At 35.6% G+C, this 13464-nt stretch overlaps 1 pseudogene; it reads right to left on the reverse strand.

Annotated features, from left to right (window-relative positions):
* Positions 1–1289: 1289 nt before the first annotated feature.
* On the reverse strand, positions 1290–1958 carry LOC100673344 (olfactory receptor 6C6-like; annotated as a pseudogene).
* Between the last annotated feature and the right edge of the window lie 11506 nt (positions 1959–13464).

Here is a 13464-nt window from a genome sequence, read left to right on the forward strand (position 1 = left end):
GAGGCTTATTTTAATTCTAAGAGTCCTTTAAGTAAATTTCCAGTGAATACTGCTTTAAGAGATTGGAAGGTAAAGCATTACAAAGCTCTCTGGATAAGATGAATATTTAATACTGCCCAAAGCTAAAAGACTTGTACCTTCTCTGGTCATTGAACAAATTCCACAGAGACTAGCATGAAGCAAGGAAAAGTGCAAAGAGAGATAAATTCAAAAGATATAAATGATGTCATGACACACACTTTTCTGGAAATCTAAGCAATATAAGGAGATAAAAAGCATACCAATCAGCTTATACCATCAACCTACTCTCCATTTGAATGAGTAAAATTTTCCTAACATGCATGTGGCACTCAGTGTATACTTAAGAAATAATTTATTCTTAACTCCTTTGGAGCTTGTTAAATTCAGGGCCAAACTACACCGCCCTTTGCCACTGAGTTGATTCTGACTCATAGCTGCCCTATAAGGCTGAATAGAACTACCCACTAGGGCTTCCAAGGAGCAGTCGGTAGATTCAAACTGTCAGACTTTTGGTTAGCAGCCAAGCTCTTACCCACTATGCCACCAGAGCTCCAACTATGACATGGTGGGCCCTATTTTAAGAGTGGTACCTATGTTTCATTCACTTACATATCTCTATCAGCATGATGCAGCATTATGTCCTAATGCCACAAACATTGTGTATGTTGTTATACACACACCTGTAACATTGTTTTATTCTTCCTTTCCTATATATCACAACTGTCAGAACTACCCCTTTTTTGAACTGCATTTCTGATTCACTGAAATAAGTAAACATTCATTACTATGAGAACGCAATTCTGTGTATAGCACTAACGTAACAGAAATCACACTCTATGATAAAGGTTTGTTTCTTTGTCTCTCCCATAGTAAACTGTATCATCCTAATGAAATCAAAAGTTATGGCTAGTATAGCACCTGGGATAAAGTATACCTATAATAAATGGATGTTAACTAATTACACCTATCGAGGTAAATTTGTACAGGATACATTTATATATAGCTTTTTTTATTTTTCAGGAAATGGGAGTTCCATGTCTTTGAGATTAAAAGAAAGTTAAAATTTGTAACAATCTGAAGGCAGAACTCTTACAAAAACACAAGCAAGAGGTATTAATCATAAAAAGAATTAGGAAAGTGTATTGTACTGGCAGATTTGTCTAAAGGTTATAAGAAATTTAACTTATTGAGAGGATAGAGTAAGTACGCATGAACAAAGGAAAAAAAAACTTTATTCATTGTTTCTGTCAAGATTTAATTTTTTTCCCTTATTTTTTGAAAAAAATGTAAATCTTTTTGAGTGTATCCTTGAAAGCATGTTTCACCTGCTGATTCTTTAGACTATAAATGAAGGGATTGAGTAAAGGGGCAACTGAGGTATAGATAACAGCTACACCTTTGGATAAAGTCACCCTTTCTTTTGCTGATGGCTTCATGTAAACGAAGACACAGCTACCATATGTAAGGGAGACTACAATCATGTGGGAAGAACAAGTGGAAAAAGCTTTTGTTCTTTTCTGAGCAGAGGGAATTTTTAGAATGGTCTTGATTATATATGCATAGGAAAAAAATCACTAACAGCAATGTGGCCACAAGTGTTATAGCTGATGAAACAAATGAAATCAATTCTAGGAAGTGAGCATCTGTGCAAGAAATCTGTAAGATAGGAGAAGTGTCACACATGAAATGATCAATTACTTTGCAACCACAGAATTCCAGTTTCACTCCCATGACCAATGGTGGGAAGGTATTCAGAAAGCCAGCTGCCCATGAACTGAGTACAAGTTGATAGCACACTTGGCTTCTCATAATGATGGAATAATGCAAGGGTTTGCAGATGGCTACATAGCGGTCACAAGACATGGTGGCCAGAAGGTAAGACTCTCTAATTGCTACCAAAAGGAAAAAGAATAATGGAAATGCACAATCTTTGTAGGAAATGATTTTGATTTCAGTCACAATGATTGTCAGGAATCTAAGAATGCAGATTGTTGTCAATGAGATTTCCAAGAAGGAAAAATTTCAGAGGAAGAAGTATATTGGAGTCTTGAGCCGAGGATCCAGTAAGGTAAGAAGGATAATGGATAAGTTCCCCACTCAAAAGGTAGTTGAGAAAGAGAAATATAAAAATCACAATTTGTAACTGTGGGTCATCTGTCAGCCCCAAGAGAATGAACCCTATCTCCCTTGACTGGTTCTTCATTTCATTTTTGAGTCCTATTAAATTGACGTTGGGAAACAACTCCAAAAGCAGAAATAACATGACTTCTTTACAGCTGCCATAAGGAAAAAACCTGATATCCAGAAATGTAAACAAGTGTAAATATTTGTTGCACTTTAACAAGGCAGATGATAACTAAAATCATAGCATAGATCAACCTAAGCATCCTCTATGTATTTTCTCTGTATGTTTAATAAATTATTGCAATAAATTCTTATAAAATCCAGACAATTTTGCCAGTGTCATTTTACAATGCAAGCTCAATAATTTTTATTTTATGAAAAAGCTTTTTAAATCTATGAAACACATGGAAATATTGGCAGTTACATACTTTCCATAACTATGGTTGAGATTAGCCAATACGTGGCATTCATCATTTGGCTCCAGTGCAGTACTGCGCCATTATTCTTTTGATTTATTTTCTTTACTATTTATTTTTTACTGATTCCAAATCATCAGTCTTCTCATGATCTTTTAAACTTATCAATTTGAAATATCTTTCAGATACAGGCAGTAATTTCTCAAGTCTAAACAAATTGGGAGAAAAACTGTAGCTACAGAAAAAACAAAACAATTGTTTTCTGACATGATTTTTGTCTTGGATTCAGATAATTTATAAATTCTTAAATATTATTTTTTCCTGTTTGTGCAGACCACAATAAATACTTTTATCTTCTTAGTCTGAGGGTGATTTTAATAACTAGAAGTATTTTAATAAAACCTCTTTGTTTTCCAAAGACTAGTGTAGAAGTGATAGTCTATAGTCATCTATGATCCTAATTATACTATTTTTGGCACTCAACTTTATTGTTCTTAAATCCATAAGCAAGACTTTTCTCTACAGATAAATAGGCCCATTGTTGCTAAATCACTATTTGGATGCATTATGTTCAGCAGACAATTGCCTTGTATAGATGTCTATGGTGGAAAAGAGAGCTTTTCTGTTTATTTGAAGGAAGATGTTGACATCCAATCCAAACATTCTTCTGTATTTAATGTCAAAGTTAATTTACAGGTCTTGTATGATGTTTAAAAAAGCATATTTGCAAAATGCCTTATTCATTTTAAAATCACTTTGCAGGTTATTAATTTATGCCTCTCACATGAATAAAAGTAATTTCTTCCATTCCTGTAATAAGAATTTTCTTAGTTTTTCATGAATTTCTTTTTCCACCCTCTACTCAATGTAACAAATAAATCTATTTTCTCATAAGAATTTTGTTTTGTGTTTTGAATGCTAGCTATTGAAAAGAAATATACAGTACCCCTATTTTAAAGTGGCTTTTTTCCCCAATATTTTACAGGTAGTGGTCCCGTCTATTTCCATTTGGCTTTGAAATAGGGAAAGAGAGTGAGAGCCAGAGAGTCACTAATGATAGATTCAAAGTATCGATATGGGCAAATCTCAAAATCAGAAATCAAGGATAGTAGTAATTTTTCTTCTATTCTTTGATGACTAAAAATATGAAAAGATGAGTGATCAAGAGTGTTTATCACCCACGTTGAAGTGTGGCGTCTGGGGTCTTAAATGCTAACAAGCGGCCATCTAAGATGCATCAATTGGTCTCAACCCACCTGGATCAAAGGAGAATGAAGAACGCCAAGGTCACACGACAACTAAGAGCCCAAGAGACAGAAAGTGCCTCATGAACTAGAGACTTACATCATCCTGAAACCAGAAGAACTAGATGGTGCCCGGCCACAACCAATGACTGCCCTGACAGGGAGCACAACAGAGAACCCCTGAGGGAGCAGGAGCCCAGTGGGATGCAGACCCCATATTCTCATAAAAAGACCCTACTTAATGGTCTGACTGAGACTAGAAGAATCTGGCAGTCATGGTCCCCAAACCTTCTGTTGGCCCAGGACAGGAACCATTCCCGAAGACAACTCATCAGACATGGAAGGGACTGAACAATGGGTTGAAGAGAGATGCTGATGAAGAGTGAGCTACTTGTATCAGGAGGAGGAATTCCAGGACCAGATCACCACCCAAAATGATATCCTGCTCCTAGAAAAAAGAAAACTTCTGGAGCAACTCACAGAGCAAGAAGAACTGACCCATGGCAACAAATGGATAATATCTTCAGTGCAGAGCAGAGCACTTTTCCTGGATAAAAAAAATAAGCAATTACAGGAAAATAGTCTCCAGGTCACACAGCAGGTCGGCCTTTTAGAGCGCATTATAAGGAGCATCCAGATTCGCAGAGGAGAGGAAACAACAATTAGTGAAATCCCTGAATTTGAAGTATTGAATAAGGTAGTGCCGTTACCAAATTCCAGGAACAGGTTTGGTAGAGTCAGTTGGAAGTCTTCAAGAGATTGAAGAATGTAAGTCACAAGAAGCAATGGCAAAACCAAAGTCTGCCGAGTCTCTCGTGTTCACAGAGTTCTGAAGTTGGATACATAAACGTGGCTTCTTTGAAATAGACATACAGCATCCAAGAACAAGACCAAAAGTCAAAACTATAAAACCACTGATGTCTAAAACTGTACTGAAGTTTGGACAAAAGGTGGAATTTGACATGGAGAAGAGTTACCACAGATCTCCACTGAGCATCAACCAGGAGTCTTAGAAATTCCTGATAAATTCATTAAACCAGTTCAAAAAATGGAAAAAAAAAGTGTTTATCATATATACATATATATATATGTATTCTGCACTGTCAACTCTTTAACCCCAGTGTTGCTCTATACTCAGTGGGAAAGAAAATTCTCTGAGCCCGTCAAACCATTTTTGCTAACATCTTGTGGCTAGATGACACATGATGTGGGTTTTGTAAAAATCTACAGAATAGATACTATTTTTACTCTTCATAATTTCTGGAATGATCACAGTTACATAAAGTGAAAAAAACTATAAGGCTATAGTTTATATCAATCCCTGTATAATCAGGCAGCTTTGAGTACTGGATCTACATAAAGATAGAACATATATGATGATGTGAATGTCAATGGTAATTACTAGTATACTTGTAGAATTGCCCCCACCTTTGATCAAATTACAAATGACTTACAATATGTAGGATATGTTGGTATCCTTTCTCCTCTAAGGACATATGTAATGAACAAAAGTCAAACAATAAATGAATATTATCACTTTTGTAATATTACAAACATTTTGTTATTTGAATAATAAATTTAATTCCATTAATTCTCTTCAGAAGGATTCAAAGAAGAGGGGTAATTTAAAAAATATATATGCGTCTGTTAATATTTCCCAATTTCACATACACTACAAAAATCTTAGGACCTAGGTATAACAGACAATCCAATTAGAATGCTCTTTTTAATTGCCAGATAGAATTTTTCTGATATTTTCCTTAAATATTCACACTTAAATGAAAATGATGCTCTAAGAGAAGGACATTTTAGGAAAGTTCTCAGATTAAAGCAACCCAGTCTTTGTAACAAAGAATGACTATGTTTATAATCATGCACTAACAAAAGCTACAGTTTTATCAGTTTGCTTATAAGAGGCTTAAGGGGATTAAGTGAAATAAAAGGAAAAAAGAAATCTCCTGTGGAGACTGGTGTTCAGGACCTGAGTTACGTACAAAACACACACACACACACACAAAACTGTAAATTGCTTTAAATACAAAGTTGAGGGGACATCCTCCCAAAAGATAACTAGAAATGATTTGAACTGTATATGAGAGATGCCAACAAGATTCTGATATTCCACTCCCCTAAGGCTATATATTTTTTTTTAAGGCTATATAAGTAGTTCTACTGGAAAAAAAAAAAAAAAATTTTTTTTTTTTTTTTTACTGGTCAGAGGCTTTATCTCAAACAGGAACTTTTCTCTTACCCCCATTAAGCAATACATTAAGATCCATTAATTCCATTGTTGTCCACTCCAATATTTGAGAAAATGGTTCCTATTTATTATTATTTCCATTGTGAAACAGTCTCAAACTTAAAGATGAAAAAAAAAGTTACGAATACAGAACAAGAAATTTTTTTTCTTCCTGAGTCATTTAATGCCCTACTTCCTGCTCAATACTGTAGTGTGCATTTCATACACCCCTCAAAAAAAAAAATTCTACTGTATAATACATGAAACCATTGATAATAAATATTAGGACAGTAGCACACTATTTTGTGGATCATAATAAGTTATGGCTAACATCGCAAAAAACAGGAATTCCAGAACACTTAATTGTGCTCATGAGGAACCTGTACATAGATCAAGAGGCAGTCATTCAAACAGAACAAGGGGATACTGCGTGGTTTAAAGTTGGGAAAGGTGTGGATCAAAATTATATCTTTTCACCATACTTATTCAATCTGTATGCTGAGCAAATAATTTGAGAAGCTGGACTATATGGAAAGAACAGGGCATAAGGATTGGAGGAAGATTCATTAAGAACCTGCGTTATGCAGATGGTACCACCTTTACCACCCTGCTCGCTGAAGTGAAGACTTGAAGCACTTACTAATGAAGATCAAAGACCACAGCCTTCAGTATGGATTACACCTCAACATAAAGAAAACAAAAATCCTCACAACTGGACCAATAAGCACCATCATGATCAACAGAGAAAGGACTGAAGTCTTCAAGGATTTCATTTTACTTGGATCCACAATTAACAGCCATGGAAGCAGCAGTCAAGAAAACAAAAGACTCATTGCATTGGGCAAATCTGCTACCAAAAAAACCTCTTTAAAGTGTTGAAAAGCAAAGATGTCACCTTGAAGACTAAAGTGTGCCTGACCGAAGCCATGATGTTTTCATATGCATGTGAAAGCTGGACAACGAATAAGGGAGACGACGGAAGAAGAATTGGTGCCTTTGAACAGTGGTGTTAGTGGTGTTAGGGAAGAATATTGACTATACATACCATGGACTGCCAAAAGAAAACCAATCTGTCTTGGAAGAAGTACAACCAGAATGCTCCTTCAAAGCAAAGATGGTGAAACTATGCCTAACACACTTGAAGCATGTTGTCAGGAGGGATCAGTCTCTGGAGAAGTACATCATGCTTGGTAAAGTAGAGGGTCGTTGAAAAAGAGGAAGACCCTTAACAAGATTTACACAGTGGCTGCAACAATGGGTTCAAGCATAAAAATTATTGTGAGGATGGCACAGGACTAGGCAGTATTTCATTCTGTTGTATATAGCGTCTCTATGAATGGGAACAGACTCGACGGCACCTAACAACAACAACAGGCACACTGACATTGATATATTAATAACATCCAACCCTCCAATCACATTCAATTTTTACCTGTTTAATGAAAAAAGTTATACTTCATTCAGAATTACGTTTTCATTAAATTGCCGTGACTGAAGTTTTCTTTAATGTGGAACAGTTTCTCAGTCTTCCCTTAACTTTCTTGAATGTTGGAAAAACTTTCTGGTAATTGTATATAATGCTTCTTGATTTGTGTTTTTCCGAGATTTCTGCCTAATTAGATTCCATTAATTTACTTTTGCCACAGTATCACAGAAGAAATTCTTGTCTTTTCACTGAGTCCTATCTCTTGACTAATGTGGTGATTGACAGGCTTCTCCACCATAAACCTGCTGTTTTATGTTTGTAATTAAGAAGTATTTTGTGGGAAGACACTTTGAACACTATGAATAGCTTGATCTTCGCAACACCTGCAACTTATTTGTCAATTACTTTATATCATTATGTACTTGTATTATTCAGTTTTATTATTAACAAATATGTTAATCATGTATGTAGCCTGTATATTTAATTTTTATCTCAGTTATTTTTACTTTAATTTCAACAAATCCTATTTTTTCTAATCCTTCTGTTTGATTTTTTTTACTTAAATAGACGTCTCCCCTTTTATTTCACTGAACTATTAAACATTCTTCAGTATACTTTGTGTAAATTCTTTCCAGTTCTTAAGTTTTTTTATGAGTCTTTTCAGCAGTTATTGTTTCTGCTTGCTATTACTTGATGACCTGTTAAACATATATGAGGTATTTTATTGTGAGGTCACACTATTTAGAATTTATCTGTGTTTTTTTAATAGTTGAGAGGGGAAACTCTGATGACATAGTGGTGAAGTGCTACAGCTGCTAACAAAAAGGTTGGCAGTTTGAATCCACCAGCTACTCCTTGGAAACCCCGTGGGGTAATGCTACTCTGTCCTACAGGGTTGCTTTGAGTCAAAATTGACTCTACAGCAACGGGTTTATATTTGAGGAGAATTGTCATTGGCATCTGGTCAGTAAATAACCGACTGTTTATCACTGGGACCCTATGTTAAATAAATTTTGAGTTGGTGATGTTTAACTTATATGGGTAGTATGTGATCTACTTCCAAATATGTCTAAGTGTGGGAATAAGAGTAGAAATTTTAAGAAAAGCTTTCTTTTCCTTCCATCCACATCCAAGGTCAAAGAAAGACAGCATCTCTATTTACCTCCTTGATGTAGATTTATTTTTTTGTTCACTGTTTGAGGAAATAGCTTTTTCTGGTTTTGGCTTAGTATATCTGCATGTGCAACAACGAATCACTGTATATGGGGCCAAGACTTTGCTACCATTTCCAATTTTTAGTGAAGTTCAATACCTGGGTCAATACCTATTTCATGTCTTACCTGTGTTGACCTGTTTCAGGGCTCAGTCTCACTGTCTATCTTTCTAGACAGTGCAAATTTCTTTCACTTTTCCACTCACTTAGCCATTTATCTTATGACTTTCTTATATATATATATATATATAATTTCTTTTCTTTAGCACTTTTAGGCTTTGTGCAGCAGGATTTCTTTTTTTTTTCTTTTTTAAGACACTTGGAGACTATGTTTTAGGAAATGGAAGACTCTTCTTTCTTATGCCCTTAAGTGTGGACATTTTTGTATTAATATTGTTGTTGTTAGGTGATGTCACGTCAATTCTGACTCATAATGACCCTATATACAACAGAACAAAATACTGCTTAGTCATGTGCCATCCTCACAATCATTGCTATGCTTGAGCCCATTGTTGCAGCCACTGTGTCAGTCCATCTCACTATTATTAATATTAGTGACACTGAAATGATGCATATATTACTGTTTCTTTCATTGATCCTTCTCCTAGTTTTCTGTGGCTGTTTTAACAAGTTACCAAAAACTGGGTGACTTAAAACAACAGAAGTTAATTTTTTCACCGTTCAAGAGGTCAGAAGCCCATATTCAGTTTCTCTGGGCCAAAATTCAAGGTGTCAGCAGGACTACTCTTTTTCCAAAGGTTCTAGAATACAATCCATGCCTTGCCTCTTTCATCTTCTGTGACATTCCTTGACTGTGGCTCCATCATCCAATCTCTGCCTTGTGGTCACATTGCCATCTCCTCCTTTGTATATATCAATTCTCATTTCTCTTCCCCCTTTTAAAGGCATTTGTGATTGCATTTATGGCCCACAGGACAATTCAGGGTAGTCCCTCCATCTCAAGATGCTTAACTTAATCACATCTGCAAAGATTTGTTTTCCAAGTAAGGTAACATTTTCAGGTTCCAGGGATTAAGACCTAATATTTCTGGGGACTATTATCAACCTATTACAGTCAGCTGAACAATTTACAAATATATCACTTTATCCTTGTCTTATCATTCCACCACCTGCATGTCAGTTTGTCCTACTGTGGCAGCTTTCATGTTATTATGATGATGAAAGCTATGCTTTTGGTATCTCAAACTCCAGTAGGGTCAACCATGGTGGACGGGTGTCAGCAGAGCTTCCAGACTAAGACAGACTAGGAAGAAAGGCCTGGGCAACTACTGAAAATTAGCCCACGAAAACCCTATAGATCACTACAGAATATTGTCCAATAGAGTGCTGGAAGATGAGCTCTCTAGGCTGCAAGGCATTCAAAATACAGGGACCTCAACAATGAACTCAAGCATACCAACCATCAACATTTCTTTCTGCTGCACATGGGGCCACCAAGAGTCAGAGCCCAACTCCACAGCAACTAACAACATCTCATCATTAGCAGGGCTTTTATTCTCATTATTCTTACAGCTTGTATTAATTGGCGTACTAAGAGGAAGCTGATTAATGTGGTGATTAGGATCATGGACATATGTGAAATTTAAAATTCTTATGGCCATTAACTGTGCAGAGCCCTGGTGCCAGAGTGGTTAAGAGCTATAGCTTCAAACCAAAATGTCAGCAGTTCAAATCCACCAGCTTCCCCTTGAAGAACCTATGGGGCAAGTCTACTCTGTCGTATAGGGTAACCATGAGTCAAAATCAACTCAATGTGACGGCAACGAGTGTGGGTTTTGGTTTTTTATTGACTGTGGAGATCTCAATTTTTTCTAGTAATATATCCTGGTGCATGGCATCAAAGTTGTTTTTAATTCTCCAAGTTTGTTTCCTTATTTTTACATTCCTTAGATTAATAGTTTGATATTTAAATACATAATTATACTGTGTACTATCCGCCACTAAGTGCTAAGCACTGACCAAATATTAACTCATTAAAGCCAGAAAAGCAACTCCATGATAGAACAATGCTGTATTATCTCCTTCTGACAAACTAGAAAATGAATATTAATATGATTAATTAGGAGTTCTGCTGGTGCAGCAGTTAAGAGCTCAGCTGCTAACCAAAAAGTCGGCAGTTTGAATCCACCAGTGGCTCCTTAGAAGCTCTATGGGGCAGTCCTACTCTGTCCTATAGGGTCACTACAAGTCAGAATCAACTCAACAGCAATAGGTTTGGTTTTCTTGGTTTATAATTAATTAACTCTGCGGTTACAGTAAAGCAGTGTGGAGCTGGGCTTTGAAAAACGTTTTCAACTTAAGTTTTTTTTTTTTCTTTTTTAATGTATCTGTTCATCAAAAATAAGCAGAAAAACAAATCTGTAGACTTTAAAATACAATTAACAAAATCAAACCCTTTGTTAATACAAAATATTGCATCCAATGAGTTAAAAATGTCCATGGAATTAAGCAGGAATTAAAAGACAAAAAAAGAAAAGAGAAAACTAGAAAGTAAGCAAATTTTGGAAATTAAGCAATATATTGCTAAATAAACAATTGATTAAATAAATAATTACAATGAAAATAAGAGAAACATTTGAAATACATGATAATAAAATGTAACAAATAAAGAGTTATGAGAAGCCTGTCAAGGCTACATTTGGATCAAATTTGTAGCATTGAATCCACAAACTAGAAAATAACAAATGCTGAAAGTCAATTGTCTGACTCAGTGTGGTCCCATAGAACTTTCTGCAGAGATAGTCATTTTATATTGCTTTGCTGTCTAATATGGGAGCTACTAGTCTATGTAGCTACTGACTACTTGAAATAGGGCCAGTGCAACCAATGAACTGAAAACTTAATTTTAATTATTTTAAATTTATATAGTCAGGTGTGGCTAGTGGCTGTCATATTGGATAGTACAGATCTAATCTAAAACAATCTTCTCAACAGCGTATTAAAAAAGCGGCAGGCCAATTTTATCCAAATAATTTTGATTGATTATTGAAGTATAATTTATATACAGTAAAATTCATTCTTTTTTTTTGTATAGTTTGATGCACTCTGGCAAACATGTAGGTCATGTAACCACCACCACGATCACGATATAAACTGTTGCCATCATCCTGAAAAGTTCTCTTATGACATTTGGTAGTCAATCCTTTCTCCTCACCTTTAAAACATGAAACCACTGGGCGGATTTCTATCCCTATAGTTTGGCCTTGAAGTCCCTGGTTGGCGAAAACGGTTAACAGACTCATTGCTAACCAAATGGTTTGTAGTTTGAGTCTACGCAGAGGTACCTCAGAAGAAAGGTCTGGGTACTTCCAAAAAATCAGCCCTTGAAAAGCCTGTGGACATAAAGTTAAAATTGGATATAAAGTTTCCAAAGATATTCTTCTCCCAGTCAGAAGCTTGTCTTTTCTTTTCTTTTCTTTTTTTTTTGGTAAAGTCTTTGGATGAATGAAGGTTTTTCATTTTTACAAGGTCTCTTTTTTTATCTTTTGCTGTTTGTGCTTTTGTTCTTATATTAGATAATCCATTGTTGAAGGCTAGGCCTGACAGTGTTGCCCCTGCATTTTCTTCTAAGAATTTTACAGTTTCCGTTTGCATGTTTAGATCCTTAATCCACTTTGAATTTGTTTTGTGGATGGTGTGAGGCGTGGATCCTGTTTCACTTATCAGTATGTGGAAATCCAATTTTTCCAACACCATTTATTGAAAAGACTTCTTTTTCCATAGAATGGATTTAGCACCCTTGTCAAAAATCAGTTGACCATAGATGTGTGGGTTTAATCTGGACTCTCTATTCCATTGCTCTGTGTCTATTGTTATACCAGTGCCAGACTGTTTTGAGTACTGTAGCTGCTTAATACATTTTAAATCAGTAAGTGTGAGTCTTCCTACATTGTCCTTTTTCAATATTTCTTTAGCTATTCAAGGCCTCTTGCCATCCCATATAAAGCTGAGGATCGGTTTTTCCATTCCTGTAAAGAAGACTGTTGGAATTTTGATGAGGATTGTGTTGAATCTATAGATCGCTTTAGGTAGTATTGACAACTTAACAATATTATGTCTTCCAATTCATGAATATGGAACCTCTTTCTATTTACTTAAGTCTTCTTTAATGTCTTTAAGGGGTGTTTTATAATTTTCATTGTATAAGTCCTTCACATTACTGGTTAAATTTATTCTTAGGTATTTTATTCTCTTAGATGCTATTGTAAATGGAACTGTTTCCCTCACTTCTCTTTCAGGTTTTATTGTTGGTATAGAGAAAACTTCAACAACTTAAAAACTATAAGACAAGTAACCCAACCATAAAATGGGCAAAGGACTTGAATAGATATTCCACCAAAGATGACACTCAAGTGGTCACCAAACACAAAAAAAGATGCTCAATGCCATTAGCTATCAGAGAGATCCAAATAAAAACTACAGTGAGATACCATCACACTCTCACTAAGACAGCTAAGATTTAGAAAAAGAAAATAAACCCAGAAAATAACACATTTTGGCCAAGATGTGGGGAAATTGGAACCCTTAACTATTTCTGGTGGGAATACAGACCGGCACAACCATTGTGGAAAACAGTGTGGTGGGTCCTCAAGAACTGAAATAGAACTTACCATATGATGCAGCAATTTTGCTTCTAGGTTTATGCCCAAAAGACTTGAGAGCAGAGACTCAGACAGATACTTGTACACAATATTCATTGCAGCACTATTCGCAATAGCCAAAAGGTGGAAACAACCTAAATGTCCATCAACAGAAGAATG

The sequence above is a fragment of the Loxodonta africana genome, chromosome 4, assembly GCF_030014295.1.
Source record: "Loxodonta africana isolate mLoxAfr1 chromosome 4, mLoxAfr1.hap2, whole genome shotgun sequence".
In the NCBI taxonomy this organism is placed as follows: Eukaryota; Metazoa; Chordata; class Mammalia; order Proboscidea; family Elephantidae; genus Loxodonta; species Loxodonta africana.